The sequence below is a fragment of the Vipera ursinii genome, assembly GCF_947247035.1.
Source record: "Vipera ursinii genome assembly, chromosome: 1".
Lineage (NCBI taxonomy): Eukaryota > Metazoa > Chordata > Lepidosauria > Squamata > Viperidae > Vipera > Vipera ursinii.
This window is the reverse complement of record NC_139512.1, coordinates 154336127-154343877: the sequence shown is the minus strand read 5'-3', so window position 1 is coordinate 154343877 and position 7751 is coordinate 154336127. Positions and strand designations below refer to the sequence as shown.

The following is a 7751-nucleotide window of genomic DNA, read 5'->3' as shown; positions in this document are numbered from 1 at the left end:
TGATCAACCACAAGGTGGATAGATTTACTTAAAGTGGCTAAAGGTCAGATTTAGGACATATCATGTCATGGATTTTTTTTTTACGTGGTCACCAAGAGTCAGCACCAACTTGACAGTCCACAGTCAATTAATGTTATGATTCCATCATTATATAAAATGTCTCTTATGTGATTCCATTTAAACAGAGAGGTTTCTAATTTTTGATTCTGATAATTCAAGCTTCGCATTTATGTGCAAAAAAATGTGCTGGTTTGTTCTTTTATAACGCGAACGTACAGCCCCAAATAGGTTGCTGCTTATTCTGTAGCTTTTCTTGCTCTCACCCTGATGCCTCTGAACTCGGAGCAGGCCTCTTTCAATTGGATAAATGAACATGCAAATGTTTATTTTCTAATCTGCATGGAACAAAGTAAATTAGAAATATATTCAAAAAAGAATAAACACCTATGACATAATAGAAAATACTTGCATTTTAAATTTTAGATTTTGACGGTGTTTTCCTTTCCCAGCTTGCAGTTTAGTTTCCAAATGTTTTGTTACCAGACTAGGTAACATCATCAGTAGGACTTTGGTAGAAGTGTCTTGTTCTATTCCTTTTTAGCTTATATATATCTTGTGTGCCAGTGTGGTCAGTTGGTCACGTGATTGGCCATTTATATTTAAATTCTGAGAAGCTGACTGATTCCCTTGTTGATTGATCAATCAACAATTGGTCAAGAATGTGGCTGCTTAGAGTCTGAATTGAAGCAGCATGAAAGTCCAAATAAAGAAATAAAGAAATAGCCACATACTGTACAGTATATGTTTCAGTTAGAACATTGGTGTTTGGAGAGAAGGGAAGGGGAATAAAATTCTTCAACCTCTGTAACATCTAGTCAGCATCTACTGTCTTACTAAATTCATAAATGCAGCCCAAGTCTTGTGCATAAATGCAGCCAAAGTTCTCACATTTTTATCATGTTTGTCTTGCAGGACGTGATGATGGATGTTTGGACTTGAAGATAACTCAGTGAAAGTGAATGAATAAATAGCAAATAAATGTTTGTGTAAGTAAAATGCTATTTCACATTATTTATGGTTAAGATACAATGTTCAACTTTCACATTAATGAGGGTCACTGGTTTATGCAGCTTGAAAAGTTGATGATGATGATTTATTGGGAACACGTAAGAATATTACTAACTGGAGTCTCTGTGCACCAATGTAATCTTCCAGTGAATACTAGTTTTAAAAGTGGAGCTTAGAAACTAATACTGTGGGAAATAGCTCATCATTGTGGCTATATCTTGGCTCTGTAAGGGAGATATTGGGCCACTTAATATCAATTATTAGAGTATTGGAGTATATCATCCCTCAATATCACATGCCCTTAAGTCCTCCTTATGACTTTTGGTTGGGAATGTTGCAAACAAGATGTTTATATTTTCAACAAGAATAATGTAACAATAAGAGAAGAATAATTTTGAAAACCAAATTTCACTGTATGGGCACTATCCATTTTTAAAATATTTACTGCCAAGTAACTGTTGTATTCTAAAAGGATTCAAATAATTTGCTATACAGTAACTAATCTTAAAGTGCAGTGGGTTTAAAAATAAATTCAGAAACGGCATTTTGTAAAGTGCTTTTTATTCAGTTTTGTCAATTGCCTAATGAAGTACACCCATGCAAGCTGGGCTAACCTAGGAAAACCATTTTATTCAGTACATAAGGACAAGCTTCAGTGTTGCTAATGGGACTAGGTACACACGGATTCTAAAATTGAGCTTGGTTTGCTTTTCCAAAAAGTTGAACTAATTTGGTAAATTAACGTTAGTTCCTCAGCTCACCATTTCTGCTAATATTTTCCATATTGTTCTCGCTTCTGCCTTTTGGCTTTATTGCTGAACAAAGTCCAGTGAAATTTAAGTGAGTTCATTTCCTATTGGATTCAGTGGAAGATAATCAAGTTAATTTTCTTTCATTAAAGGAAAAGAGAGTCAATATCCTATATTTCTGGGAGCAAAGTCCATTAAACTTAATGGGACTTATTTCTCAGTAGACATGAATAGAATTGAACTGTTAATGTGTAATCCCATGCATCTTTTTTCCCCAATTGTATTCAGCAATGCACATTTCACATTTTGTTGGATTCTGCTCCTTCTTGTTGGTTTTCAAGGAACAAAATGTGCATGTTACATGGCCGGAAAACTCTGAAGGCAAGTGAACTCTGGGAAAACAAAAAAAAATAAAGATTATAGCTCACAAATGGTGAGGGAACTATAGTGCATTTTTGATCATTTAGTTCAATTGAGTATTTGTATTTCAATGTTTCTTGGGGGAAAAAGGGTGTAATGCTAAAAAACAAACAAACCCAAAATGTACTTACTATATCATAGAACAGTTTTGTTACAGTAAAACAGTAGGTGAAAAAATAATTTTAGAAATATTTGTCTAGCGCTTAGAGCACACCAGGTGCATAATCTCTAAATTCATTACAATGGTTAAAGCATAACACTGAAATTGTGCAGTAGTAAGAGAATCTTACAGCTTGTTTTCAAAGAGTAGGTAAATGTTCACCACTCGGCTACAATTCTAAGTGATGGCTTCCATACGTCAATGGGAATGGAAATGCTCATAGATTTCATTTACGCTATGTCATCTTAAAAAGATACTTTTCATTTTACTCCCTGAAAGTAAATGAAGTAATCCTTAATAACTATATGAAATAATCCTTATTAACTATAAAGGAAAATAAAAGTACAGGTATGTAACTTTCAAATATATATGAAATGGCTCTAGATGTACATGGATTCTAATGCATTTTAAGCAAATTAAGTTCAAGCATGTTTTCCAGTAGAAATGTAGATAATTATTTCTTTCAAAATTCTGGTAGGTAACTAGATTAAATATATATGTTCCACAAATTAGAGATACATAAGTTTTTAACCAACTCTTCAAAGAAAATTACCAATGTGCTTTGGTCAGTCCAACTGCACATATTAATGATCGTCATTCTGACAGCTTTTTTTAATTTGCTCACATTTACTTGGGTGGCCTATTCTGATTTGTTCTTTTTGAGATGGCAAAACAACTCTATTGTTTAAGCTCAGCAAATCTAATATATCCGCTTTCATCTTTTTGCATTCCTTTCCTTCATGCTGACAAATTGTACCATGGTAATGCATGCAGTCTTCAGAACGTGGACCATCAACATTTTCGGTTGGGGCTATAGAGCCAAATAGACCAATTCTGTCATTTCCTGGTAAGAATTCTGTTGCCGCTTGATCACATGAAATAGCACCTAATATTTTGACATATTTCATTGATTCCTTACTGCCTGGTAATTTGCCTTCAAAAGGAAATACTGCAACATTCACTTCCTTTAAAATGACTTTGTTGTTAATGCATTGTTTTTCGCCATGGGCATCTTCATTTTTCTGCCGAATAAGACTATCTGAGGTAATGAAATGCTCTCTTTTGATGCTTTCTTCAATGTCTGTGAGATTGAAAACCTCTGTGGAAAAGCTGACTTCCGAGTCAGGTATGTAGAGCACTTCTAAATTTACCTCACATCTTTCTAGTCTTTCAAATGTAGATTGGGAGGCAGGATTCTTTCCCTGACCCACTACTGTAAATGGGACCATCCTCAAATGATGTTCCCTGACTAAAGAGTTTGTGATGTGGAAAAGTAGTTTGAAAGCCATTATTATCATTGTTGTTGTTATTATTATTATTATTGTTCATAGTACTGTTTTGATTACTCTGCCATTCAGCCTCCTCATCAGTGTTTGTAACTGGTATAACTTCAGCAACATTAGCTTCATTATTTTCTCCATCTCTCTCCTTGTTAGTACTTTGCACGGCCACCTTATCATTGCTTTCACTTGCTTTTTCCTTCTCTGAGTCATTAGCCACATCTGCTCTCTTTTGCATGATTCTGTTCTGGTCATCGCATGTCTTTGCTGTTATAACATTAGTAGGTTCCTCTTCCTTAGGTGCAGGAGTGGGAGAGGAACGGTTGTCTGAATGTAGATGGCTATTACAATTTGCGAACTGTTGTTGGCTTGTGTCACCCACAGAAAGATTTGTATTAATTCTGTCAGTCTCATATTCAGAAATTTCAGGGGGCCATTTTGGTTTATTTACTGTAATCATGTCACTTGAGAGTGAATTTTTGGGAGTTTCTATAGAAGGGGGCCACGTAATGTTTAATTTGCTCCTCTCTGTATTCAGTTGTAAATTATCATTCATAGTTTCACAATGGACTTGTGGATTGCCAGCATGCAGCATATGAGCAGTTGCTTTATTCACTTTTGATATGGATTTATGAATTTCTTTAGCAGGAGCACAACTAATAGGGCCTTTCTGATTTTTGGAAATCCATAATTCTTTATGTTGCTTGTGTCCGAAGCCTTCATCGTAATTTCCTTTGGATTTGAAAAGTTGCTTAAAATGTGGTTTGCAATATATTTTACCATGGAGAGAAGCATAATTTCCTAAGCTGTCAAATAAAAGAAAAAAATGTTTTAAATTTTTCAATCATAAACAGTCCAAGAATGTTTTAGCTGTAATTAATTGTAATTTTAGTATCTATAAATATATTTTTTTCTCTCTCTCTTTCTCTCTCTCTATATTATACCAATAAATTAAATAATATTGTTAGATCAATACTTAGTCATACGCTGGATTTAAGCCATGATGAATATTTATGGGATTACTCAGAATATGATTAAATCTAACTCCAAATTGTGTACTTTTAAGATTGCGCTTTAAATGCTTAATTTCACTCTTCGTGAAATAAGTAGCACAGAATAGATCAAAGAAGTCTTTTTCTTAGTGTATTTTAAAGCAAAATATTTTGAAAGTTTGTTATAAATTTGACAGTGTTGGAGGATCAGTTCTGTGTAGCTCCATGATTTTTAACAGAATTGCTACATGCTCAACATTTTCCATTCATTGTGGAAATCAAAAAGAAGTTCCAATAGAATAGACTATTTGTAGCTCAGGTCTAAAGTGTGGGGTCTTTAGCGCTCTCTGAGCTTTGTGGTTTTCTTGCAGATGTTTCATTATCTAACTAGGTAACAACAGTGCTAGAAGGGTGTGGGGTTTGTTCTTATTTTTAATATTAGTGGCTTGCCCTGTCAGGCTTGGTGGGAGTAATCTTGGTAGTTCCTTGATTAGGCTGTTTATTGTTAGATTATTTGTCTGTATTTGTAGCTCCTCAAGTGGGTATTGTTTACTTCTTGATTGTTGGTCTAGGGTTAATCATAGTGTTAATTTTTGCTCACCTTTTAAGACAATCATCTGCAATAATCTGCAGTCAGAAGACACAATAAAAATGTCTTAATTTCACAACACATGGACAGAGTCAACCATAGTGTCAACTGGGAAACTGAGCATTCTAGACCAAGCCAAGTCCCCAAACACCAGAGAATTCTTGGAGGCCTGGCACTCAGACAAATCAGCCATCAACAGGCACATAGAGATAAACAACATTTATGTACCATTCAACTAATGGTACACCAAAGCAGACAAACAAGGTAACAGTAAAAAAACAGCTTAGTGAAGGAAGCACCAAGAACATTCCCACCAGTACTGAAAGGGCAGGCCGCTAGTATATAAAAATAAGATCAAACCCCATTCCCTTCAAGCACTGATGATATCACCTAGTTTGATAATGACACATCTGCAAAAAAAACCCCAACAATTTCAGAGAACATAAAAAGAAGATCATATGTCCATTTGATGTGTGGGAAGAGAAGCATTTTGTACTTTCTTTGTTAATATTTGCCTTAAATGTCTGTTAAATATCTTCAGTAATCCTTGTTGTTAGTTGCGAAGTCGTGTCCGACCCATCGCAACCCTATGGACAATGTTCCTCCAGGCCTTCCTGTCCTCTACCACAGTAATCCTTACTGAAACATTATTTTTAGTTTTAAAACAACAGGGGATAAATTGATAATTTGCATCTCTACAAAAATGCCTTTTCATTTACTGTCTCTGCTACTTTTTTCTCTGACATCTTCTATATCCAGCAAGGTAACCTGAGGAATATGAAATGCTCCCATGTTTTTATTTTAGAATAGTCGTCTTTGAGCCTCCCAATGTTTGTGTGTTATCAAAGCCACAGAAAATCTGACTTTTTTAGAAGCTTAATATTATTCTATCATCTTTCAAAATTGTGTGACTTTGACATTTGCAGTGGATTACTGTGTATGGGGTCCAACTGTGATACATCAGTTTCAGCGTACGTTCACTATCAGTACTATATATATATATATATATATATATATATATATATATATATATATATATATATATATATATATATATATATATATATATATATATATATATATATATATTTGTTTTCTGAGGTTTTCGCGGGTGCCTGTATGTGGATCCTTGGTTTTTCGGGTTTTTCCCCGCGTAGAATTAAAGGTGTAGGCGCAACGTTTCGATGGAATCCCATCCATCATCATCAGGCTTCTGTTTCCTTCTTCTGGGAGAAGCATGTGGCTGTTTGTTCCTCTTTTTTAAACTGCCAGAGGGGGTGTGTTCTGTGGAGGTGTGCTCTGATTGGGTAGGGGACCAAGTGTGTTCTGATTGGGTGGGAGTGTGTTTTGAATGGTGGGGGTGTTCTGATTGGGTGGGGGTGTGTTCTGAGTGGATGGGCTGGTCTCAGCTGCCAGCTCCAGACCTGAGCTGGTGAGTTGTGCTGCTTTTGTTCGGCTTCGTGTTTGTGGTGGTGCCATGTTTTTATAGTGGGTGTCAGTTTGCTTATTGTGTGGTTTGGAGGGGTTTAAAGTGGCTGATGTTGCAGCTGTAGTTAGGTTTCTGTTTTGTGGTTGTGTGTCTTTATCGTTGTGGGTTCGGATTTGCTTTTTGAATGGTTGTGTGGTGGTGATGTCATGTGATGTTATCATGAGTTTGGGTCTGGTATCATTCTTGGTGGTTGGGCTTCGTCTGTCAATCAAGGCGGGTTTCCAAATGGCTGGTAGACGAGAGGTATCATCTCGTTTATTCATGCTGTGGGGGCGTTTTTCTATCTCAATGGCTTCTCTGATTATTCTGTTGTTAAAATGTTCAATTTTGGCAATAGTTTTGGTTTTTTTAAAATCAATTTCATGTCCCGTGGCTTCAAAGTGTTGGACCAGGAATGAAGTTTGTTCTCCCTTTCTGAGTGAGTTTTTGTGCTCTTCAATGCGTGCACTTATTCTTCTGTTGGTCTGTCCGATGTATGTGGTGGGGCAGGTGGTGCATGGGATTTCGTATACTCCTTGGTTTTCTAACCCAATTATGTCCTTGGGGTTTCTTAGGATGGTGGATATTTTTCTGTCTGTGTAGAATGCTGTTTTGATGTTGTGTTTTTGGAGGACCTTGCTGATTCTGTCTGTGGTCCCTTTTAAGTATGGGAGGAGGGCTTTGCCATTTTCTTGTTCTCTGTCTTGGGTTTTTGTGGGTGTCTCTCTTCGGATTAAGTTGGTAATCGTGTTTCTTTGGAATCCATTGGCTGTTAGTACATTAGTGAGAGTGTGTAGTTCGGTTTTTAGGTGTTGTTCGTCAGCTAGGTGTTTTGTTCTGGAGATGAGTGTCTTGGCTACGGAGTTGATCTGTGCTGGGTGGTGGTGTGAGAGTGCGTTCAGATAGCGGTTTGTGTGTGTTTTTTTATGGTAGATAGTGTGTCCTAGGGAGCCGTTGGATTTCTTGTAGACTAAGACATCAAGGAAGGGAAGTTGATTGTTAGCTTCTGTTTCCATGGTGAATTG

General features: G+C 36.3%; 1 protein-coding gene across 2 annotated transcripts in view; it reads right to left on the bottom strand.

Moving 5' to 3' along the window:
- Positions 1-4293: 4293 nt before the first annotated feature.
- The window catches only part of XIRP2 (xin actin binding repeat containing 2), a 142931-nt gene continuing 139473 nt past the window's right edge, over positions 4294-7751 (bottom strand). For both annotated transcript variants that reach the window (XM_083365366.1, XM_083365367.1), the window contains exon 9: positions 4294-4483. The gene's annotated coding sequence lies outside the window, so the exon portion shown is untranslated. The remainder of the gene's footprint in view (positions 4484-7751) is intronic.